General features: G+C 40.7%; 1 protein-coding gene and 1 pseudogene across 2 annotated transcripts in view; one reads left to right on the forward strand and one right to left on the reverse strand.

Moving 5' to 3' along the window:
* Positions 1 to 2,737: 2,737 nt before the first annotated feature.
* PAK1 (p21 (RAC1) activated kinase 1) overlaps positions 2,738 to 26,538 on the forward strand; it is a 150,066-nt gene continuing 126,265 nt past the window's right edge. For both annotated transcript variants that reach the window (XM_027580607.2, XM_027580609.2), the window contains exon 1: positions 2,738 to 3,278. The gene's annotated coding sequence lies outside the window, so the exon portion shown is untranslated. The remainder of the gene's footprint in view (positions 3,279 to 26,538) is intronic.
* Positions 24,711 to 25,235, reverse strand: LOC113913685 (annotated as a pseudogene).

Below are 26,538 nucleotides of genomic sequence, written 5' to 3' on the forward strand. Positions count from 1 at the left end.
CCAGGCACCTGCAGTCACCCTTGATTTGACAGTGTATGTTTCCTATTGCTGCTGTAACAAACTATCACAAATGTAGCGGTTTAAAACAACACACACTCATTATTTTACAGTTCTGTGGTTCAGAAGTCTGAAATGAAACTGGACTAAAATCAAAGTGTCAGCAGGACTCTGTTCCTTTCTGGAGACTCTGAGGAAGGATCTGTTTTCTTGCCTTTTCCCACTTTTTGGAGTTTCATTCTTTAGCTGGTAGCTCTCTTCCTCTGCATTCAAAGGATGAGTAGAGTGCTTCTCACATTGAATCACATCTCACATCTGACCTGTTCTGTAGTTGAATCTACCTCTTCCTCAGTCTTCTGTCTCCCTTTTCCACATCCCTCCTCCCTTTCACTTTTAAGGATCCTTGTGATTACATTGAATCTACCCTGGATAATCCAGAATAACCTCCTCATCTCAAGATCCTTAACCACAAAAATCTCTTTTGTCGTGGAAGGTAATATATTTATAGGTTCTTAGGATTAGAGTATGAACATCTTTAGGGAGCCATTTTGTCCACCAGAGACCAAGCAAAAACAGTTTAGTTTAGAATTAGTTTGCTAGATTATGACCTTGGGTTAAATGAACCCCTCTGCCCCTTAGTTTGCTCATCAATAAAATGGGGAGATACCAGTAGTCTATCTCATAGGGTTATTGGAGGTTTAAAGGAGGCAATGCTTAGAACAGTGTCTGGCACATAGTAAGCACTATGTAAGCATTTATTAAATACATTTTTAAAAAGATTTTATTTATTTATTTGACAGAAAGAGACACAGCGAGAGAAGGAGCACAAGCAGGGGGAGAGGGAGAGGGAGAAGCAGGCTCTCCACTGAGCAGGGAGCCCAATGTGGGGCTTGATCTCAGGACCCTGGGATCATGACCTGAGTTGAAGGCAGACGCTTAATAACAAAGCCACCCCGGCGCCCCTGTTAAATGCATTTTTATAACACATTTATTCTTACTGTGTATCAGGCACTGTTCTAGGTACTGGGAATAAGGATAGTATGGATAGGAATGTGACTTGCTCTCAAGGAGCTTAGGAAGTTAGATACACAAATACAATTACTAGACCGTGCTACATGCCACAAAAGGCATGAAAGTACTGTAGGATTACAACATTGTGAAGGCTCAAGGAAACTTAAGAAATATTAGTTGAATGAATGAACATGACATCTGAGCTGGGCTTTGCAGAATGAATGGGTAGGTGTTGGCCAGTGAGATAAAGATATAAGGGCTCAGAGATATGAAGAAATGTGCACTCAAAGAACATTAAGTAGCATTTCAGTGTGGCTGGAACAAAAGATATTCCACGTGAGAGGAAGCTAGAAAGGCTGCTATAAGCACAAAAGTTGTACAGTGCCAAGTTAACGAGTCTGGACTTCATCCTGAAAGCAACAAAAGCCTTTCAGAGTCTTTAAACGGGAAAGCATCATCAGATTTGTGGTTTTAAAAGACTTCTCTGGTCACCAGCAAGAATGGATTGAATTTGGAGACTGAAAGTTGCTCCACTTGTCCAGGTGACGGTAAGTGAAGAGAAGGGCAAGGGCTTAAATATTTAGGAGACTCTATACAGTCTCTTAAAACTGGTGACCAACTTGATAAGGGTGTTGGGGGAGTAAGAATGGGGCTATGTCCAGGTTTCTGGCATAGCGGATTGGGCGATGGCGGTCCATTCACTGAGACCGGGAAGTAACATTAGTAAGTGTGGGGGAAATAGTAATAGGTTGTATTTTCTATTATGGTAAAATAAGCATAGAGAGATGGAGTTAAGGATACACAGATACTATTGATTATGCAGAAATTGTGGCTTAGAAATGTTAAGGTCCTATCACTAAAGTTAGCGCACATGGGAATTGAAGCAAGGCAATCTGATTCCAGACCCTTCGTCACTAATGTTTCAGTTCTGGACATATAGAATTTGAGGTACAGTGGTATGCAAGTGATGCTGTCCAGGAGGTATTAGGAAATACACACACACACACACACACACACACACACACACACACACACACACACACAAACAGTCTGAGCTCAGGGGAAAGGTTTGGGTTGAACGTAGTCTCCGTGGTAGGAGAAAAATGGGAAAGGAAACCCATTCTATCAGTTCACGATAGTTCAAACATCCATTATCCTTTCTGGCTCTCCTGCCTCGCGCCTCTCCCCACAAAGAAACGAAATAGTATAATAATTGTCTGACTTTGCGGTCACAGGAGATGGGGTATTTAAATTTAGCCCTTGGCAATGAAAGCTAGCAGATGCGGTGGTGCTTTTTAACCTGAAGAGGACCACCAGGCCAAGGGGTTACCCATCTTTTTGGACCCTATACTACACACACCAAGGCCCCCCAAAATCGTCCCAAAACCTTCCCAGGGAAAGGCCGCGCAAAGGTGTCCACAGCCGAAGAGGGCGCACGGGGAGGAGAGACGCGGGCGCAATGACATCATCCGGCAGCTGGGTGATTCCCCTGCCTCTGGCGTCATGCGCCGATGACGTCATCCCAGGCGCTCGCCCTCCCCCACGCCTGGGTTGGCCTCCTCACGTGGGTCGGGCAGCCCTCCCCGCCCCCTCCCACCTGCGGGAGGCGGGGCGGGCTGGGCTCGGCGGGCGCCGCAGCCTCGCGGGGGAGGGGGCGGGGGCCGGTGGGAGAGGCGGTGGGGCCAGGCCCCGCGGCGTACAATAGCGCGGCTGCGGGCTGGGGAGGCGGCCGGGCCGCGGCTGCAGCTGGAGCCCTAGGTGCCGGCGGCACTGTAGACGCCCCCTCACGGCTTCCCCCTACAACGCTCCCTCCCCCTGCGCTCGTCCCTCGCGCCTCCCCACCGTCTCCCTCACCGGCTCTGCGGTCCTCCTTCCCAGACGCTTTTCCCTCAGACTCTTTCCTCTCTTTCACGGGGCCCCGCGCTCTCGAGATCTCAAAGAACTCTGTCTCCCCATCTCGTTCCCCAGAGACCGCCCGAGTCCCCTCACATTCTCGCCCCTCACAGCATCCCCTTTTCCTGCGTCGCCTGCCTCCGGCCCCCTCGCCGTCGCTGACCCCCGCCCCCCAGCCCCTCCTGAGGGGACTCCCCGGCAAGAGCAGGGTGGGGGAGGCGCCGAGCGCGGCGGCGGCGGCGGCGGCGGGAGGGAGAAAGTGAAGCTGCCCCTCGCGCACCCTCGCGCGCTCACTCCCCGGCTCGACCGCCGCCACTCGGGTGGAGGAGGAGGAGGAGGAGGAGGAGGAGGAGAGTCGAGCCGAGCGAGCGCGGAAGGTGAGAGCCGGCCTCCCGCGCGGCCGCCCTGGCGTCGCAGGCTGCGGGGTTGGGGCGCGGGGGTGGGGGGCAGCGCGGGTTGGGGGCCGGGGCCCATTCATTCCCTGTGGCCGGGCAGGGTGGGCGGGAGGGGGCGCCAGGTAAGGTGAGGCGGGGCGCCGCCCGGCGCGGCCGGCGGCTCTTGGCGGACCAACAAAGGCCCCCTGTGCACTGCCCGGCGAGGCCGGCGGTCTCAGAAGCTGGAGACCCGGGGGGAGCCAGGGGAGGGCCGGAGCGGGGGAGGGGCGGGGAGACCCGACAGGTCTGGGGCTGGGAGCCGCCTCCTTTGCGAACTTTGCGGTCCTCCGGCGCTAACCCTGGCGGGCCACCGGGAAGCCTAGCAAAGCGGCGTCGATTCATTCTGCATGGAAAAAGTCCCTCATGTTCAGGCCGGGGGGAATCACCTCTAGGGTTCACCTCCTTGAAAAATACGGCTGGATGGAGCTTGACTTATGCAGCCCCTCCCCCACCCCGGGAATACCCTGACTTGTGGAGTTAGAAACAAACAAGGAAAGGAGATTGACAGTTACTTTATGTTCAATACTCCATTTCGAAAGACATGATTATTATGGCCCTTACTGTCTTGAATGTTTCAGCAGCAAACATTACTGCGGGTATTTTGGAAGAATGCTTTAGGAGTTTTGCTATTTATGTGTGTTGGGAGCAAAGTGCTTCTTGTTTAACTGCTTGGATAACTGTCTTACACTTTTTCCCCAGAACTGAAAGGTGAAGGGAAGGGTTAGTAGTATGGTTACCAATAAAAATTCAATTCACTAGTCTAGCCCATATTTAAAAACTTGTTCCTGAGAATAATCTTTCATTTTGCCTACTGTGTCTCTGTCAGGAGAAAACAGGACTCAACAGTATATAGATGCCTCATTGGTCTTACCTTGTGACTTCACCTACTTACTTTGTGACCTTGAGCAGGTCACTCTCAGACTTAAAATTCTAGGACTTTTTTAAGCCCTAGAAATCGGCAGGTATCCAGCACGTACTCAGCTTTAAAGAGTCCGCTGAATAATCCTGCCACTCGCCTCATTCCCCTCCTACCCGCCCCCCACCCCCAGGTCTTTCCTGGCATCTGCCTTCAAACTCCTTTCAGGCAAAACTTACTTCTCATTGGGGCCCCCAGAAACCTGGAAGGATTTTTATGGCACTTGCAACATTTTTTTGTTCCTATTTGGGAAATCCTTTATCAAGTGTATATGAAATCCACCTTGCCTCAACTGGGGACTCTACTTCTCAAAAGGGGTTTGGGGACATGGACCCTGAAGCTTATCCATATCCTTACCTATATGGGCTCATGGGTTTGTTGGTAAATTTGCTTACTCAGTTATTAGTTTACCCAACATTACTGGATCTGGAGCTACTATGTTTTGGGTCTCCTGCTAGGGCTATGGGCCTTCAGAGTCTGTTAAGACATTCTGTTTTCAGAGAGCTCAAAGTCTAGTGGGTGAGTAGACATGTAAACAATGAAGGCCTGCCCTAATCTCTGAGGGGACTCCAGTTGTACAAGGAGTAATGTGCAATAATTGAGGCTGCTGGACCTGTTTTACAAGTCTTATCCAGGCCAAAGTGAGTCTTGTGAGGAGGGTAGTGGCCTGCCTCTCATCCATAAGATAGCACTTGATGGAAACCTTGTTCAGTTCAATTAAATATACATTTACTAAGCACACGTTATGAGGCCCTGTAGGCTTAGAGAAACTAGTGCTTTGTGAAAGAAGGGCCCTATGTGTCCAGAGAGCTTTGTAAAATTATACCGGATCACATCATTTCTCCCTACTTCCCAACTAGTCATTGCCTAAAGATAAAATTTTAAACTCTTTAACATGAATAAGAAGCTCTCGGAGATCAGATTACTGCTTACCTTTGCAGCCTCACTTTCTATAACGCCTCTGCCATACTCTTTCTCATCTCTGCTTTTGCCTGGTGCTATTTTTCTCATTGGAAATGCTGGCTTCCCACCCTCTATATGCCTGTGGAGAAGTGCTTGTTGGACCTCTGGGAAGCAGTCCCTGTCACTCCTATTACTTCCATAGAATTGGTTGCTCTTCCATCCTCTGGCTCATGTACATACCAGTCTCAGAGCTCTCTATAGTAGTCTATTGCAATTATTTGAGTCCCCCCCACCCGACATTAGCCTGTGAATTTTTTTTAAGATTTTATTTATTTATTTGAGAGAGAGAGAGAGAGAGAGCATGAGAGGGGAGAGGGTCAGAGGGAGAAGCAGACTCCCCACTGAGCGTGGAGCCTGATGTGGGACTCGATCCTGGGACTCCAGGATCATGACCTGAGCTGAAGGCAGTCGCTTAACCAACTGAGCCACCCTAGCCTGTGAATTTCTTGAGGGCAGGATCTGTTTAATTTTAGTGACTAGCAGAGTTCTTGGCACTGGATATATATTTGAAATGAATGAATATATAAAGAAGTAAATCAAGACCTATGGGATAGAGGCTTCCTAATCTGTTGGGTTAGAACAGTTAGCTCCAAGTGCCGTCCCTACACCAACAGCATCAACATAATCTGGGAATTTGATAGAATTGCAAATTACTTTTCCCATCCTGGACCTACAGATGAAAAACTGGGGATGGGGCCCCCAAACCTCTGCTTTAACAAGCCCTCCAGGTGATTCTGACACTTGCTAAAGTTTGAAAACCACTGGGTTAAAAGATCTGTTTTTGATAAGACCAGCTCCTTGCCAGCTCCCTCCCACTCTTTCCTTCTGTACTCTTGCTCTCTCCCTCCCTTCTTTTTCTTTAGCACTTACTGCCTGCCATTCCATCCCATCTGTCATGTATCTTTTGCCACTAGATTGAAAGCTTCCTGAGAGCATTTTGTCTGTTTTGTTTGCTACCCTATTCCCAATGCCTAGAGCAGTGACTACATATCGCAGGCTCTCAAATATTTGTTGAATGAAAAATATGAAAGGATTTAGTCCTGTTTACAGCCAGCTGTTATACTGGTTTTTTTTTTTTTATTTAAGAATAGTTATCAGAATGAAGAGGAACCATGCTCCAATATGCAAATCCAAGGGGATTCTAACATTTTTGGGGATTTGTTTTAGACTGAGCTTTTCTTCTGTTTTACATCTGTCCTTCTCTACCAAAGCCTGCAGTATTTTTCAGCTAGAGTTCTTTTACCTGAAAACTGCTGTTGAAATATCTTAGGCTAGGATTGTTTCTTGGGAATTTGCAACCTGGTTTTGCAGATCTAAATAAGCGCCCTAACTTTTGAGTCTTTTGACTTGAAACTGTCTCTTCCGGATCTTCTGTGGTTTTTGTCTTTCTCTAATGATACTTAAAGCCATACAAGGGCCCGTTTGACTCCACACAAAGGTTTCTCTTCCTTATGAAGCTCTTAAAATATTTTGTTTCTTTCACTTTCCTATTAGCCCTAAGATACCATATCCAGTTTTCTCCTTTCCTAACTTCCCTCTGAGAGATTGGCTTCATTTGTTCATTTGTTTATAAACATTTATTGAGTCTTTCTCTACCAAGTGCAAGTCCCCTTGCTGGGACAGGACGTTCAGGTATGCATAGGATGCGGTTCAAGTCCTCAGGGTGTTAAAGATATTACAATATGGTATGATAAATGCTGAAATGATGAAATAGAGGGGTAAAAAAGTGATGTATACTCATGAAGACGGGAGAAATTTGTCTTTCTAATTTTTTTTCTCAGTTGAGGAATAGTTTATCAAATAACTATCATTTGATAAGCAGATCTTTAAAAAATTTTAATTAAGAGATCAATGGCTTTGTTGGGGAAAATGAAAAGAAAAATCAAGATGGAATCAATAGTTGCTAATTTGAGACAATGCTCAATTCCGTTGTTGCTGGTTTTAATGAATCCCCCCTTTTTTTATCTTTCTAAACCATAACCAGAAATAAAAGGGAAAAAACTTTTATTTTTGTAAAGAGAGAAGCTTAAGGTTTTCAAAAGCATATACTATTTCATAGATGTCATTTTAATTCCTAAGGACTAATACTGTAATTTGGGGTGGGAGGAATGGTCAGGGAAACCTAATTTAGTCTCTTATTACTGTATGACCTTATGGAAGTATTTTTATCTCTGTGCCTTTTGTCCAACTGTAAGATGGGGATAGTAACAGTTGCTGTGACTAGCTTATAAGGTTATGAAGCAACTTAATAAAATACTGAATATAAAGGAAACTTTGGAGAGTGTAATTTGTTAGCAGTTGTTAGGTGGTGGTAAACTTTATTGAACACCTGTTATGTACCAGACATTATGTGAATTGTTTTCTCCAATCTTCAAAATAAGCATTTAAGATGATTATTAGTATCTGTTTAATGGATAAGGAGGTTGAGGCTCAAACTGGCAACAAGAACCTGTTCAAGATTTTGCTGAAAGTAAGTGGTAGACCTCCATTCCAGTTCATATTCACCTGATACCAGCAATTATGAGTTATGTTCATTACCCAGGCTGCTTTAATTTTTCTGTGTAGAGGAGACAATATAGGAATGTTTTACAAGTATATTGCTGTGAGAGTTAAAATAAATTTTTTTCTTCATTTAGCCTGCTCTCATTTTTTGTGCACAGAAAGATTGGTGAAGAGAGTTTTACATGCATTTACATTTATCATTCATACAGGGAAAAGAATAACATCTTTCCATGGTGTTTTTTGTTTAGTCTTCACAACAGCCCCATGAGATAGGTATTTCCATTTTACGAGTTAGGAGACTGGGTTATAGAAGTCTTGGTGTGCTCAAAGGCACATCATTAGCAAATGACTTAATATTGGTTTAGAACTACATTTTTGAATCTCAGTGTAGTACTTCACTTTTGCCACTGTATCATATTGCCTTTTAAACTATCAAACTAAACTTTGGAGCACTAGAAATGTCCTTTTAGATTGCTTCCTAATCCCTTTAGCCTTTTCCCCCTAAGAAAATTCTGACTGAAGTCTAGAGTTTGAACTACAAAAAAATAATTGCTGGTAAAACTATGTGAGATGGTCATGATAGTACAGACTCACAAGATAACATTTTACCACTGAAGCTGAGAGATCAGACTTAATCCAGCGTTCTGAGTCACCACTGCCTGAATATTCATTTCCCTTTGCCGTCATAAATTTATTAACATCATGTCATACATTTTTCTACTCTTATATTAAGCTTTATCTTCATAAGTAACTTCCTCCACCATTCTGTCCTTCTAGTCTTTGAGATGGGGGAAATGATCTATGTGCTAGGATCCTCCAGATTATCCCTTCTCTAAGAATAGTGTGATAATAATCCTAGAAAGAACCAGAAGCTCATTGATCCCTCATTAATATGATTTTGTTTGGTATTAATTCTCTAAAGTTGATCTAAGTCTTAGTTATAACAAGTCCATTATGTCTTGGCTCTTACTCCATGGAGTCAGGGTGAGGTAATTTGCATGCAGCATCGGTGAGTTTACTCTTGTGTTTGGGACTTTCTTCCTCCACTTTTCCACTTCCAGACCTCTCCAGTGTCCCTTGCAGACTGTTTAAGTACCAAGTGAGGCTGGTAAGAACATTTTTCTCCTTTACAGGATCTGCCTTTTGACTCTTTGGGGATGATAAATGACGGTAACAATATGTGTGGCTTCCACCCTCCTCTGTCTGCCTATATCTTCAGGGCCTAGCTTTTCTTATTCTCTCCCTGATTCCCACGAAGCTGGGATCCATGTCTTTCTCATTTGAACCCTTGTCTGCACGTATTTGGTATGTTGCTGCCAAGTCACTTTCTAGGGAAGGAGATAGATATAGAAGGGAGAGCATTAAATTTGAAGTTAGGCAAAGACCTATTTGGACACTTATTTAAATATCTATTTCTTAGTTTGGAAAATAGAAATAACACCTAACTCACGGAGTTGTGAAGATTCAATTAATAATATATGTGAAAATGAATATTGTACACTCGAAACATATAACACTGTATGTTACTGATACTGGATTAAAAAATTAATATATGTGAAAATGAATTGTAGGATATTAAGCTATGTAGATGTTGGGTAGAATTGTTATAATTTAATGACTTCAATTGTTTGTAGCAGTGGTTTTGAATTTTGGCTATGCATCTGAACTACTTGTGAAGATGTAAAAAAAAAAAAGAAATACTGTTGCCTGGGCTCTAAAGTCTAATCAAAATCTCTTGGAATTTCTCTTTTTGAAGGTTTATAGGTGATTTTGGTATGCAGCCAAGATTGAGTATTGCTTTATAATATTTTGCATAAAAGTCTTAGGTACCCACCATATGAAAACTAATGTTTTAATTGTCATTTAAGTTTCATTTGCTAAACACATATTAAGCATCAGGCATTGTCAGGGGCTCTGAAGAAATAGATGAATCATAACTGGTCCCTACCCTTAAGCTTATAGTTGAGAAACAGACATGTCCATAGACAATTATATTGAGACAAAAATGACATGTGGAGATACAGGCTCATGCTATGTAAAGACAGAGGAAAGGCATCTACTCCACCTGAAATGAGGGTGGTCTGGCAAACCTTCTTAATGCAAGTGACAGCTAAGTTGTGTTCTGAGAGATGAACAGGGGTTAACCAAGCACAGTTGGGGAGGGGTGGGAAGAGAGGAGAGAGGAAGCACCTTCCTGAAAGAGAGCAGCATGAGGGCTAGAAGGCTTGAGAGCATGTTTGGGGAACTCTGAGTATTTTAGTACACTTAAAGGGTAGGGTAGGGTACAAAGTGGGGAGTGGTAAGAGCAGAGAGGAAGCAATGCCTAGGTGGTGAAAGGGCCACTAGTGTACAGAATATTTTCACTAATATTGTCTCACTTTATCCTTTCAACAACTCTGTGGATTAGTTAGGACAGGTATTGTTTTATCTCCATATTATAGAATAGGAAACAGAGGTTAATTGAATTGCCTGAGGCCAAATAGCAGCACAGCTATGATTTGAAGCCAGGGCCTTTAGGCTCTTGAGAATACAGGAGAATAAAAGAAAAAAGAAAAAAAAAACCCAACAAACCTTTTATTGTGGAAATGTAACCAATAGTATCATTTCATCTATTTTTTTAATGTTTTTAAGAAATGAGTTTGGGTTGGTGATCTCCCTGTTTCCCAGGCACCTGCTTCCCCCAACGTCATTGTTCACTGGGGATAAATGAGATCGAGAACAAATCAACATCATCAGCCTCATTACAACTGACCTTTTACCAAGGACTTTCATGGTAGCAAGTACTCTACATTTGATTTTTCCCTCTACTCCTCAAAATAATCCTGTAAGAGGTATGCTGTTTTATACTCATTTTATAGATGAGGAAACTTAGGAACAGAAAGATCAAGCTGGGATTTGAAGACTTTTTTTTATGATTATTACTGTGTGACATTGGCAAATCACTTAACCACTCTGAGCCTCAGTTTTCCTTAGCTGTTTTATAGATGCATTAAATCTAACGCTAACTTCCCCAGCTCAAATATTTTATGACAGTGATTTTTTACCCTCATGCCTCCTCCTCTCTGCCTTCACCCTTGTTCTGTAGTACACTAGGACATAGTCCATCAGTAACAGTGTTTTAGTATGGAAACAATTCTCAGTGGGCTAGAGGTCGGGGAATGGGTACAGTGGGGCCTGAAATAGTGGAGGGACTCTTAGTCCCCCTATTACATGTTAGAGAATTACTATTTTTATAAGATTTTCTTCCATCTAAGATTATTTTCCCATCTGGAGTTATCTGATCAGTCCCGAGTCTGAGATTTTTATTTGCTATCAGGATAGAGTTTGCTTGATTAGTTTAAGAAGTTATCTATTTATAATCTGCAAAATAAAACAAACCACGTGAGCAAAGGGGAAAAATTCATGATGATAGACTTTTGAAAGTCCAATTTCCTGAGCAACCTAGAGACAATATATATTTAGGCTTTACTATTTTCAAAACACTTTCATATGTAATCTCACTTAATTGTGTCTTTTGGGATCATATTTTTATAGATGGAGAGAAGTTAAGGGCTTGTCCATAAAAACATGGCCACGAGTTTGGAAATTGCAGTCTTTAATCCATATCATCTGTGTCCAAATCTAGTTGGCTCCTGATCACTTGGATGTTTCTTTGACCAGTGGCACTTCCTTCATTTTCCCTTGACTTCTAAAAAATTCCTGGTTCCTTGGGGAATGGTAAAAGCTATTTACAACTTGTTCTCTTTCCAAAAATCATGTTGTTTGTTTGTTTGTTTGTTTGTTTGTTTCTTTCTTTCTTCTTTCTTTCTTTCTTTCTTTCTTTCTTTCTTTCTTTCTTTCTTTCTTTCTTTCTTTTTTTTAGAGAGAGAACGCATGTGCGTGCATGAGCAAGCGGGGTGGAGGGTTGGGGTGGGGTGGGGGTAGAGCAGAGGGAGAGGGAGAGAGAGAATCTTAAGCAGGCTCCACGCTCAGTGCAGAGCCCCACTTGGGGATCAGGGATCGATATCACGACCCTGAGATCATGACCTGAGCCAAGATCAAGAGTTGGATGCTTAACTGACTGAGCCACACAGGTGTCCCCAAAATCATGTTTCTAACTATTGCTGCTTGCCAGAGAATTGTCTGAAGTTGACTGTTTTGTAAAGATCCCAGGCTAGTTGGGAATGGCAAAATACACGTACTTTCATTTGCATACAAACATGGTATGTCTCTACAGTGCATCTGTTTATCAATTCTTTAATTAGTCTACAAATACTTACTGGTTGCTTCCTATGTGCCAATCATTGTGGTACAACTGGGTGCAATTATAAACAATACAGAAATGATCCTTTTCCTTGCTCTTATAAAGCTTACATTCCAGAGGGGAAGACAAAGAAAAACATTAAATGTACAAATAAATAGTTGCAGGTTTTGATAAGTCCTACAAAAGAGATAAAGGACTAATGTAGAGAATTTTGGAGTGATGAAAGGGAAGGCTGCATTGAGGAGCTGATGCTTTTAAACTAAGATATGCAAGATAAATAGGTATTAGTCATTCAGAGAATAGGGTGTAGAACATGTCATGCAGAGGGAACATTTTAAATGCACAAAGACTCTGAAAGTAGGTAAAAGTTTAGAGCTATGATGCTCAAGATGGTAACTACTAGACAATATGGCTGCTGAACACTTGAAATTTGGCTGGTTCAAATACAGATGTGCTATAAATATAAAATATATACTAGATTTTGAAGATTTAGTACTGAAAAAAGAATTTAATGTAACTAATTTTTTATGTTTACTATATATCGAAATGTTAACATTTTGGATAAATTGGGTTAATTTATAATTTCACCTGCTTTTTTTTTTTTAGCTTTTAAAAACATAGCTACTAGGAAATTTAAGATTACATATGTGGCTCGTAATAATGGCTCATATTTCTGTTAGACAGCTCTGATTTAGCTCAACATAGGAACTAAAAAAATAAAAGCCATTATGGCTGGTGCACATGGAACAAGAGTGAATGGAACTTGATAAAGTTGGGGTGGTAGGAAGAGCCTTTCAAAATGCTACCCTATGCAGTATCCTGTTTAATTCTGAGAGACTGAGAGGGGATTATTAAATCTGATTTTATAGATTAGTGCCAGAGACAATTAGTGCCTGAGGGCCACTCCCCACCAGTATTGTGCCAGCATTTAGCTTAGTATCTTGAATGTAGAATGTTCTCTATCACAGCTAACACAAACAAGCAAATAAATATTGATGGGTAAACTGATTAAGTGGTTTTGAGACTGCCTCTTGGTATCTATAATATCTAAGTAGAACCTTTGTCAAAGACTGAAATTTTCATCACACACCCAAAAAATCCTTCCTATAGGTTGATTCCTCTTGAAACTGTTTCATGGTACACTTCTTTCAACTTTTTTGTATGTTTAAAAATTATAATAAAGTATTAGGAGGAAAGTATGTGCAGCGAGCACCCATATACTCATTATTTAGATTCTGTAATGTTTTGCTGTATTTGAATATCTATCCATCCCTTAATCCATTCATCAGTCCATCTTATTTTGAATCCATTCCAAGTAAGTTGCAGACACCAGTGCATTTCACTCTTAAACACTTCAACATTTGTATCATTATTTATTTACATAGAACCATACTCTTACCCATTACACTATGGCATTATTTGAGTAATATCTATCTGCCCTATCAGACCCTAAGCTCTAGAGAATTATTTCTCTTAAAGGCATGGCATCCTAAAGAGAATGAATTTTAATATAGTACCCTTTTCCTTAAAATAAAAAGTATCTTTTTCTGCTCACCATTATATTCACAGTTCCTAGCATATAGTAGTCACTCAATAAATATGTTTTGTTTGAAAGAATGAAAGTGAAGCGAGCATCAAACTGAGGTCCGTATGACTTCTTTACTGAGAGCATTTGGTTTTTCTCAAGTTCAGTAAAGAATCCTTTCAGTGCCTGGTGTTGGGAGAGGGAAGGAGAGAAGAAACCTTAGTGTGCTAAATATTTAGCTACCCAGTACAAATATCTGATCTGAGTCAAAGTTGGATGCATGCCCTGGTGCTAGCTAGCTAGCTAGCTAGTTAAGGATGTGGGAAATTCTTAAGCTGATCAAGTTGATCACTGGCTACTTTGCCATTCTGGGTCTTTCTTCATTTTATTTGATTTAAAGAATTCTGTGTTACTGAAAAATGGCATTAGATTGAGGCCCTTGTAGGCATATTTACCTTCCAGAGGGTCCATTCTTTTCATAATATCCAAGACAACATTTCAGAATTGGTGGTTTCCTTTTAGATTATTAGGAGTTTCTTTAAAGTGCTACATAATTTTAATAAGGCTTAACAATAATGTTACTTTCTTCCATTAAAAATAACAGAGCTGTGTTTCACAGACTATTTTGTAACACTATTCATAAATTTAAAATTCAGTCAGGATTCCATTACTCTAATGAATAAACACTTGTTTTTTTTTCTTACATATAAACATACATGTTTACATAGTTGTAGTCACAATGTAGACCTAAATTTGTTGTTTGCCTTTTTTTCTTGACTTATAAACATTTCCCCATGTTATTTCTTTGTGCTCATTATAAAATTTTAGATGATTTTCCATAATTTGCCTAAAACCATTGTTATCAGTCAGTGTTCTATTAGAGAAACAGAAATAGTAGAATTCTTTGTTTGTGGGGAAACTTCACTTTTGCTCTTGAGGTCATTCAGCCTGATTGGATGAAACCTACCATTAGATTAGGAAGAATATCCCCTTTATTTAATGTCAGTTGACTTGTAGATGTTTAATACATCTACAAAATACCTTCACAGCAGTACCTAGATTATTACCTAGATTTAATTAGGTAACTGGGCACTGTAGCCTAGCCAAGTTGACACATAAAACTAGCCATCACAATCATTTGGGTTTTCTTTTCCTGTTATAAATCACACTATAATTTTATCTATAACACTACATATAGCTTTTTCCTTTAAAAGACTTTTTTTTTTTAAGAATAAATTCCCCTAGGTAGGATTACTCGGTCAAGGAATATAAAGACCAAATGGGCGCTTGACAGTATTTAATATCTGCAAACAGAAAATGCCACTACAGTCTTTCTTTTAATGATTTCTTCAGGAATTAATCTATTCAATTGACTCATTTTCTAATTCCAAAAACCTGGTTTTCTTCCCCCCTGTGTTTTTGGCTCTGGAATTCAGGGTTATCTTCAATTCTCCCTTCAATCTGCACCTGTCATGCTTTCCTCTGGGTTTCTTTTCTCCCCCCACCCCCAAACTCCCTACCCTACTTTGCTTCCCATATCACAGGTAAAATAGAAGCTTCATATTCCTACTACTGAATCTAAGAATCTACTTGGATTTGCACCCATTTTTGCCTTTGCTGGTTTCTCTTTCAAGGAAAGGCCTGCTCCTTCACATGCTTTTAGATTACTTCCCGTGGTCCCATCTTAGAAACTTCACTTCACTGCCTCTTTACATTTTACTTTCTATTGAGTTACCATAAGCAGCATTCAAGTGTTCTATTTAAATGACAACAATTTTCCCCTTCCCTACCAAACAAAAGCCCTCCTGAGATCCCATGTCAGTCTCCAGCTAAAACCCTGTCTTTGCTCTCTTTCAAAGCCACTCTTCCTTAAATAGCTGTTTACAATTTCTTGCTTCCAGTTTCTTACCTCCTATTTACCTTGAAAGCTTACTCCAGTCTGCTTCTGCCCTCACCACCTCATCACAACCACTCTTACCAAGGCCTATAATGACCTCCGTGGTGCCAAATCTACTTAAAAAAAAAAAAAAAAAAAAGCAACCAAAAACCAATACTCAGTAATCCCTTGATGTCATAAAAATATTCAGTTGTGATTAAGATGTCATACTTTTTTCTCTTTAACAGTTTGAAGCAGAATCCGAATAAGGACTACGCAGAGAGATTGGTTGATAGGTCTTTTCTGTTTCTTTTAATCTAAAGTTCCTCTCAATCTCTTTCTCCTCCCTTTCAGTTTATTTGTTGAAGAAACCACGTTGTTCTGTAGAGTTTCCCACTGTCTGGATTTTGCATCTCCCTTTTATCCTTTAACAAGTTCCTTGGTCTTGTATATTACATGTAAATTAGTATCTAGAGGCTAATTCAGATTCAGGTTTTTCTTTTCTTTGTTTTTTTGTTTGTTTTACATGACCACTTTCTAGGTATCAGTGTGTTCTTTCATCAAGGGGCTCTTAATGCCTGGGTATCTTTCTTTTTGTTCTGTTAGCAGCCATGGTATTTCCTTTTCATTCTCATCGTAGTGGATCTATTTGCCTTTTTGGTTACTCTCTTTTTAAAATATTCTTTTGCCTTCTGTCATATTACTTTCTTCATTTGCCTCCTCCCTCTCTGATCATTCTTCAGTTAATTTTGTTGCCGTTTTCTGTCTTGATTTTATTTAGTTTATTTTTAATGTTGGAATTCCTTAAGGGTTCCTCTCATGCCAGACTCTTTCTACTTGATCTCATTGTCTTGCCTTTGAATACCATATATATGCTGGCAACTCCCATATTTTTCCAGATATCCCTGGCCTAAACCTCTCCTCTTAACTCTAGACCCATATATCCACTTACCCACTTGATATTTCTACTTTGAGGTCTTACATTTCCTACTTAATGTGCTCTAAAACTGCATTCTTGGTCTTTTCCCACAAACTCAGTCCTCCCTCACTTACCCCTGTCTTAGTGGCATCTTTGTTTCCCTGGTAGCTCATATCACAAATTTAAGATTCACCCCTGACACCTCTTTCTCGCCTACCCTTCACGTGCACTCCACCCCCAATCTTATCATTTTTATTTCCTATGTATTTCTTGAATCCATCTCCCTCTCTCCCTGTCTGTTGTCACCTCTCTAATCCATGCTACCACTATCTCTACCCTAGACTACTATAGTCATCTTTTAAATGAACTCTTTGCTTAAAACCTGTAAAGGCTTTTTGTTTTATTTAGGAGAAAATATAAAATCTTAAATGTGATTTGTAAGGTTCTGAGAGACCCGGTCCTTGTTTTCGTTTCTCTAACTTCATCTTGTGCCACTGTCCATGGCACTGGCTGTGCTTCAGAGTGATTGGCATTTTTTTTTCCCTATTCTGCAAAGTTTGAGAAAATCTTTCTTGCGTCAAGGTCTTCACACCTGTTCTCCCCTTGTATGTTTTTCCCCAATTCTGGCTTCTTCACAAGTCTGGTTTCTCTCTCCCCCCTTTTCATTTCTTTTAGAAAACAAGTGTGAGCCAGGACCTGTCTAATCTAAAGAAGACCCCCCCCCCATTATCCTCTCACAGTACTTTGTTATTTTCTGTAATGGCATTTGTAATGATCTGTAATTCTATACTTACTTGACTGTTTGTTGTATGTCTAGACTTCCAGTTTCCTGGAATCAAAGATTGCATCTCTTTTGTCCACCACTGTACCTCAACACCTAGCACAATGTGTGGAACATAGTAAGTGTTGTAAATATTTGCTGAATGAATGTGCTCACACTATCAAGGATTATTAAGCCTTGGCAGTTTTATCTCTGCAATTTTTTCAAATTTGTTTTTATTTTTCTGTCTCATCTGCTTGTTTTAGACCATAATCATCTTTTCTCTAGGCTTTTAACTACCTCATTACTAGTGTCCTGGCCACCAGTCTTTCTGCCTTCTTATTCATTCATTATTCTGCCTGGAATAATATTTCTGATCCTGTTACTGTTCTGTGCAAAAGTAATCACTGTGTCCCCATTACTTGTAGACAATGTGTAAACTGAGTTGTTTTTCAGGAAAGTTTATAATTTGACCCCACCTGCTTTTTCAGCCTTATTTCTCCTGACCCTACTCCATCTCTCTAAAAAGACTTTCAGTTTCATTCACTTTCATATGTCATATCATTCTATTTCCTCAGCCTAGAATATCTTTTCCTTCTCTGCTATTAAAACTCTTCATTCTTCAAGATCCAACTTGGATGCCATGTCTTCCATGGAGTCTTCCAGGCGTCATCTACCCATGCATGATTACAAATTCCTTGAGGGTGTGCTGCACACTGAATGTTTATGTCTTTCCCAAATTTATATGTTAAATCTCAATGCCCAATGTGATGATTGGGGATGTGGGGTCTCTAGGAGGTGATGAGGTCATGAGGATGGGACCCTCATGAATGGGATTAGTGTTGTCATAAAAGAGACCACAGAGAGCTCCCTTGCCCTTTTCGCTATGCAAGGACACAGTGAGAAGGCAGCATCGATGAGCCAGGAAGAGAGTTCTCACCAGACACTGAATTTTCTGGTACTTTGATCTTGAACTGCCTAGCCTCCAGAACTGTAAGAAACAAATTTCTGTTTTTTGTAAGCCACCCAGTCTAGGGTATTCTGTTATAGCAGCCTGAATGGACTAAAACAGGTTAGTACTTTTTTTCATTCCTTACTATATACTCAGCATCTTGAGCAGTGTGTGGCATGTAGTAGGCTGTCAATTAATCCTTATTGAATGATTTTTTTTTAAGATTTTATTTATTTGACAGAGAGAGACACGGCAAAAGACGAAACACAAGCAGGAGGAGTGGGAGAGGGAGAAGCAGGCTTCCCGTCGAGCAGGGAGCCCGATGGGGGGCTTGATCCCAGAACCCTGGGATCATGACCTGAGCTGAAGGCAGATGCTTAATGACTGAGCCACCCTGGCGCCCCCTTGTTGAATGATTGAATAACAATTTACTTACCTACTCAACTATTTATTAAGCTTTTTTGAATGTCCGTAGCATTCTTTCTGTCCTTTGCGCTATAATTAGAAGTTCATTTGTTATCCATAGGAACTGATCACTTATAAAATTAATCCCCACTCAAGCATCCCTCTTTGCTCTCTGTTGGACTCTGTCCTCTGCACCCTCATTCTCAGTAAGTGCCTTTCTAATGGTAAGATAATTAACAAATAGATTCTAAAATGGAAACTGACCAAAAAAAAAAAGAAAGAAACCACAATTCCGCAAAACATGAAGACTTTTATGAACTTGAAATAAGGCAATATTGAAGAATGGCTTGAATCACACAAAAAAAGCATTGACAAATGAGGATTAGGTAGAGTTAGGCCAGTTTAAAATTGAAGGGGAAATTAACACGAGTAATGACATAATAGGAGATTCAGAGGACGATGATTTGAGTAACAAAGGATTAAGAGACCCTTGGGAAAGATTGGTGAAGCTCTTGAATATTTTTACAAAACTGATCCTCTTATCAACGTGTTTTGAAAGCCAAATGTGAAGTGACAGATGTTCTTTGGTTTAAGAATTACCTTGTAGGCAATTACAACTTAAATTTTTTTTAAATATTAAGAATTTGAAAAATTTGTTTTACATTTATCTTGATAAATTAAAGGCCCAATTTTTTAAAAAATATTTTATGTATTTATTTGACAGAGAGAGACACAGCGAGAGAGGGAACACAAGCAGGGGGAGTGGGAGAGGGAGAAGCAGGCTTCCCGCGGAGCAGGGATCCTGATGCAGGGCTCGATCCCAGGACCCTGGGATCATGACCTGAGCCACGAAGGCAGACGCTTAACGACTGAGCCACCCAGGTGCCCCAAGTCCCAATCAGTTTTTTAAAAAAATTTACCCAAAAAATTTTGATCTCTCATCAGTTAACTTAAATGGCATTTTTTGATATTACTTATACTCAGTAAGAATCCCACTGTATGTACTTGTTTCTCCATTAGATTTAGTTCCCCAAGGTTGCGGATTGTGCTTTATTCATCATATTCCTATGGTGCCTAGCTCAGAGTCTGGTACTTAAGAGATACCTCATAAATGCATAGGGGATAGGAAGAAGTAAATAATAATTGAAGGGTTTGGAAAAGCTCTTTGAAAAGGTACTGTTTGGTGCAGAGTGTGTATGGTAGGTGAATGAATAGGGTTTGACTGTTACACTTTGTTAGGTCCAAAAGGAAAACCTCTCATTTCTTTTGCTGGCTCTTGCCTAGTGTGTACTTTAATATTCACAGTCTGTTCTCTGCCTCAATAGCTCTTGTTCTCATTGTAATTCTTCCTGGAGATTGAGATGGAAATGAGGAAGGCTTTGGGCTGCTGCCTCAGCATCCACATTCATGAGAACTTAGAAAGGCAGAGGGACCAAATGCCAGGCCTGACCTAGACGGATCCAGGTCAGCCAATCATTGCTTTCCCGCCTCTCCCTTTGTTCTCTGTGCCTCCAGTCTCCTATCTGCTGGAGGTGCTACAGCTGTTTATACCAATCAATATAATGCTAATATGACCCTTAATAAAAAGTGTGGAAGCACATGGTCCCAGCTGGTGAATAAGAACCAGATAGGGTCAACCTTCAAAGTACCTTTTCTCTAACAACAGTTGGACTAGGCACCTGAATACATTTTTGCATTATTTTTGAAATGATGGAAACAAGCTGGAAGTTGATCATAGTTTAGGGAATGTAATCCCTCATTTTATGGGATAAGGGAAAAAAAACCAAACCAGAGATGATAAAGCTCATGCCAAATTAATAATTCCTGGCCTCCCATTTTAAAAAAAGATCTGTCTCATGTAAATGTAATGTTGTCCCTTCTCCATTTTATGCAACATTTAAAACCCCTGCCACTGACCTGACTTCGAATCTTGTGGCCCTGCCCCTTCCTGACTGTGATCTGGGGAGAGAGAGTTGTTTAACCTCTGTAGTTTTAGTTTCCTTATCCTTAAAATGGTACTAATAACAGTACCTGCTTCACAGGTTTGTTACTGGGATTACATGAGGCAATAATCGTAAAGCACTTAGCAGATTCGGGCACATAACAAGTGTTCAGCAACTGTTGCCTATTATTATTATTACAGCATAAGGAAGCTAAAACGAGACTAATAACCAGTGCTTTAATTTACAGCTCTGTCCTTGAAACCTTTGTTCCTATTTCTCCTTCAGCTAGAATCTGAACCTTGTGAAAGCAAGGATTTTGTCTGCTTGCTTCCCTGTATTCTCAGCACCTAGTGTAGTTTTTAGCGCATAGTAGTTGCTTAGTAAATATTTAGTGAATTAATGAATTCTCTTAGGGAAAATCTTCTCTGAAAAACACCTACTTTTAATTTTATTTATTTTTTTAATTTAAAGATTTTAGTTATTTGACAGAGAGAGAACACGCACAAGCAGGGGGAACAGGAGAGGGAGAAGCAGGCTCCCCACTGAGCAGGGGGCCCGCTGTGGGACTCATCTCAGGACCCTGGCATTGTGACCTGAGCTGAAGGCAGACGCTTAACCAACTGAGCCACCCAGGTGCCCCAAAACACCTACTTTTAGATACTCCAAAGACTTGAATCTTTTTTTCTTTATAGTTTTTTTATATGAATTTGCACTTGTCTTTATATTATTTGTATTGTGTCCTTGATCTTTTCAGTTATCTTTGTTTCTACATTATAAATCTTCATGGGTAGGAGACTGTGATCTCACTATGGGAATTTCCTTGTGGCTCCTAGTATAGCTTTTTTTAATACACAGTTATTAAGGCTTAGTAATTCCTGACAACTGACTCTAAAAATCACTCGTATTCAGTACTAATTGATTGAGCAAACACCAGTATATGCTGTGGCATCATTTCCAACTCTAAGAAGTTGGGTGAATTCATAGGGTCAGTCCTTGGTGGCAAGAGGCACTTTAATACCCTTGTGAATGTTCTTTACACATGAAGTACCCTCTCCTTCCTCCTTGCCCCTTCTCTGCCAGATGTCATACTGCTCTTTCTTTAGGGCTTAGTCTCCTCTGTCATGTCTATTTACTTCCTTTCTTTTGTGATTAACTCCTTTGTATGTAAATCTCTTTATGGAAGAAGTGGATAGCTTTTGCAAATGGGATGATTCTGAGGGAAGACATTGCCAAATGAGGAAAGAGTTGCTGCAAAGACAAGGAAAGGGTCAGCTGTTAAGAGAACATAATAGTAAATAATAAATGTTATCTTTAGTGTAGGGCAGTTTATTGGTCAGGTTTCTTATTAACAGGGGCAAGTAACAGAAGCCACGAGCAGGTTCAAGGAAAAATGCTTTATTAGAGGGTGCCAGAGAGATTAAAGAGCCTTTGGGAAAGTAGAAAAAAAGGACCCATGCTGAGTTTCCAGGAAAAAATCCTCAAACTGCACTGGAGAACTGAGCTGTCAAGGATGCCACTATCTTTGCCATAGTCTCGAAGCCGCAGAGTCAGGAAGCTGTTGCCACAACTGCCAGATCTAGAACCATGCTGCCTCTGTGCAGTTTGCTCCAAGAGGGATGTCCTGTGTCCAGTCTTTTCACTTATCTAATTTCATTCCAAGTCAGTATCTAGTGTGAGAGCATCTGATTAGCAAAACCTAAATCACGCTTAGAAGGGAGTTTGAGAAATGCGTGTGTGTATATATATTCTCCAAGCTGGCTTTCATCATGGTGGCTGATAGGAACAGTAGAGGAGGTCAGTTTGTTTTGTTAACCAGTGGATGAGAGAGATACATAGATAGAGACAGAGAGGAAGGGGAAGGGAAGGGAGGGAGATAGGGAGAGAGGCAGAGAAAGATGGACACTGACTTCATCTCCCAAAATGGGGAAAAAAATTCTTTAGTCCAGTTGGATCAACTTAGGCACTTGCGCATCCCTGAACTATGAGAGTTTCAGAGACTACCAGAAACTAACTGGTTAAGCCTGAGTTCTTGAACTAATGACTGTCAAAGAGAATGGTTTGAATACTATGGTTTAAATGTAGAATCAAGACCTACCTCTGGCTGGGATGCCTGGGTGGCTCAGTTGTTTAAGCGCCTGCCTTTGGCTCAGGTCATAATCCCCAGATCCTGGGATCTAGAGTCCCACGTTGGGCTCCTTGCTCAGCGGAGAGCGTACTTCTCCCTCTGCCTGCCACTCCCTCTGCTTGTGTTCTTTCTCTTCCTCTCTCCCTCTGATAAATAAATAAATAAATAAATAAAATCTTAAAAAAAAAAAACTACCTCTGGAGCTAGGTTTAGGGTCAGCATTACCTTAGTTAGGACAGTGGTTTCCAAAGTGTAGTCACTTGGGAACTTGCTGAAAATGCAGATTCTCAGGGCATGTACCAGACCCACTGAATCAAAAACTCTGGGCATGGGGCCTAGGAATCTGTTTTTTTTCTAAGATTTTATTTATTTATTTGAGAGAGAGAGAATGAGAGATAGAGAGCACGAGAGGGAAGAGGGTCAGAGGGAGAAGCAGACTCCCTGCTGAGCAGGGAGCCCGATGCGGGACTCCATCTTGGGACTCCAGGATCATGACCTGAGCTGAAGGCAGTCGCTTAACCAACTGAGCCACCCAGGCGCCCAGAATCTGTTTTTTTTATAAGCACTTCAGGTAATCATGACTCTGACAACATGCTAAAATTTGAGAAATGCCTTGGTAACATAAGCTGCTGAAGGATGAATACTGGATAAGAATCAGGGCTCTATTAGGAAGGAGGAGAATGAATGCTAGGTAGGCAGCCAATAGCATCCATTTCAAAATTGTAAAGGTGGGTAGGGGTCTGTAAATGAGGAATCGTGAATGTCTACCTCACAAGGTTGTTGTGAGATATAAAACCAGGTAATGTATGTGTAAAGGAACTGTGCAAGTGAAGGAGATAGATTATAATAGGGATGAGGTAGCTTGTACATTGAACTTGGAGTCACAGATTGGGTTCTTATTCTGGTCTCTATACTTCTTTAAGCTTCAAACTCCTCTTCTGTAAAATAGGAAGTATAATTACTAAAGTGTTGAAAGACTTAAATGAACGAATGTATGTGGAGGTTCATTATTTAGCAAATTAATAAATATTTACTGAAAATGCTTGGCCAAAATAATATGAACTTCATTCTGAGGACAAGGGGAAGTGTGCTCCCTTAGGACTGTCTTTCTTCCTAAGAATTCCCTGGTTCTTAGTAATTGTTTCGGGTCTCAGGTCCTTGATCATATTTAGATAAGCTGTGATTTAATTTCATGAGCAATGGTTTCTGCCTCTGCAGTCTTTTCTTGGGACATTATGTGAATTGTTTACTTCAGCTGTCGCAGGGATATAGAGATTTCTTTTTGCTCTTATAACTAATATGTACTCAGGGTGATGTGACCATATACATTTTATGTTCTGCTTTGGCAGAATAACTGATTCCTTTTTATTTTCTTCTGTGAGGTCATTTTAATTTGTAACACTATGGCCTCTTCCTACTACTTTTTGTTTTTACATATGTCACATTTTCTAAATATAGGATTTTTATAAATTTCTAATAGGTTACAGTGGGAAAGGTGTTCAGGATTGGTTTGGACTCTCTCCTTTACTTTATATAAGAAACTAAGACAGGGAAGTGATTTGTCCAGTCCTGTATCCTGCTTCTTGTCCTTTTCTTATTTCCTGGCATGGAAGAACTTATATATGGGGTTAAATCTCATTTTTTCCCCTATACATTAGTCAAAAGTCTCTTGTAAATTGTTTATATCAAATGGGATTTAGTTAAAGTCATAAACCTGGTCTGTTGAAAATGAAACAGAGCTGATGTCCCAACCTAGGAAAAAAGATTACCTAGTGAGTAGAAGTGTTGTGGATCCAGCAGTGGAAAGAAGGGCCAACCATGGACATTGTTCTTCATTTCTAGACCTACTTGGCATGCTATTAGATTTGCTAGTTATTGGGTTTAGCAATGTTGCATTATTAGGTGGCTTGTGGTCTTTTCTATGTTTATATCTAGGGTGTTTGAGGAAGGAAGGAATGAAATCAAATGAACAATTTTTACTCTGGTGCTGAGCACTTCTCACCTTATCTATACTACAAATAACATTTAATGTTTGTTTCTTTTAGAAAGTTACTATTGGGTGGCAAGGAAATCAGAGAAACTTCTCATAGACTTGTTGGTACTAATTAAAACCTAGATTGCCACCTGAAGGGCAACCTAAGGGTTATCCAGTTCAACACCTTTATTTTATGAATGAGAAAATGGAGCTGAGAGAAGAAAAGTAACTCACTCAATATTTTCAAAAACTTTTTTTTCTGGCTACAGATTTATTCAACACAAAACAATCTTTTCCAACTTTCCTGAGGTGACTGACCACGTCCATGACCAAATCCACCTCAAACTGGAATTCATTTGCTGACCCAGCCCCAGCCTCAACTTTCTTGTCAGCACCAAGCGACACAGCACTTTGTCTGTAGGTGTCTCTGTCAGCTTCCCCTGTGTGAGTCTTGCAGGTGGCTCTCCCTTCAGACCTTTGGACTGTGGCCTTTCAGTCTCAAGACTGCTGTGGTGCAGAGTGAAAGGCACAATCTCAGGGGGCAGGTGGAGGTAATCACAGAGATACTGGATACCCTCGTTGGTAAGGTTCCAGTAGAAATGTCTCTAGGCAATGTATTCCTTTATGTAGCCTCATGATTTGAGAGACTGCATGGCCTTGACAATATGAAGATTGGGTACATTCTTGTCTGCCAGCTTAGGGTGTTAGGCACGTGGATATCCTTTTTGACCACCATCACTCCCTCCTTGAAAAGGAGTTCATAAGTGACAGTAGGGTTCTTTTTGGTCATCAACATCTCAGCAGCTGCTACGTATGGGGCTGGACCTGGAAAGGAAAGCAACTCAGTGTTATACAATAAGTTAGTTATAGAGTCAGGACCACATCTCAGCACTTTGGACTCTCTGTTAAGTACATTTCCACCACACCCCTCCGTAGGACACAGTGTAGGAGGAAATGTTGAGTAGTAGAAAAGATCTGGGTTTGAACCGTGGCTCTGCCACTTACTAACTTGTTCCTGAGAAAGTAGTATCACTTCCTCAAGTATGAGCTTCCTCATTTGTAAAATGGGACAATACTGATATTTCTTTTACCTGCCTTACAGGGTTATCATTAGGATAAAATGTGAGATGCAGTGGGAAAAAGGAAGATTAAAGTGAACATGGCCAATTTTCCTATGGATTTCAGCTTTATCACCTATTGACTGTGTGATTTTTGGGCAAGTCACTTAGTTTCTGTGAACACAGCTTTTCCTTTGTAAAATTGGAACAATACTAACTCCCTTGCAGAGAGCTGTTTTGAGGACATTAGTGTATGTAAAGCATCAAAATGGTGCCTCGTACGTCATAGGTATTCAGTATGTGAGATCTTCTCAGAAGACTTGCTTCTATCTTCTTAGAACTGTTCCTCTAAAGACTTAAAGTAGATATAGCAGAACTCATTCTTCTGTGGCTTTAAGACTATTTTGTAAAGTTTGATTCAGAGGCTGTAGGTGGGATGGGTAAGGTATGAGCTTTGCAGTTAGTCAGGTTTCTGTTCCAAAATTCTAGTGGCCCATGGTTAGGCTCTTTCTTCTGTCCAGTGAAGGGCCTGTAGAGATGGCAGGCATTGAATGTGGTGAATTGATTGAAGAAAAGGTAGAGGAAATTTGGTGTCTGGGAAACTCAGAAGGGAGAATGGAAATGGGAAAAGTAATGCCACTTTTAATCACCACTGACTGCAGGCCACTGAATATCTGTATGTCAGAACGTTTGTGGTGAAACCTTTTCTCGTAGTGATCTCAGTCTCTGACATAAATGTCTCAAAGTGTTGGGACCATGTCTAAGTCCTCTGTTGCCCCAAACACCTGACCTACAGTAGATATGTTTTTTTTATTGAAAGAATGACTACTTGAAATGGAGAAGTACTGTGGCCTGTAGAGGTCCATAAATACCTGGTGTCCCCTAATATCTTATCCAAGCTCCACTTTGCTGAGATATTTATATTTATATTTAATCAGGCTTTTCTAGTCTTTAACCTGATGGATTTGTGAAATTTTAGGTCTTGGGTTTTTTAAGCTTTGCTTTACTGCCAGCTTCCCTTTACTACCTTGGTCAGGCCAG

The sequence above is a fragment of the Zalophus californianus genome, chromosome 11 (genome assembly GCF_009762305.2).
Source record: "Zalophus californianus isolate mZalCal1 chromosome 11, mZalCal1.pri.v2, whole genome shotgun sequence".
In the NCBI taxonomy this organism is placed as follows: Eukaryota; Metazoa; Chordata; class Mammalia; order Carnivora; family Otariidae; genus Zalophus; species Zalophus californianus.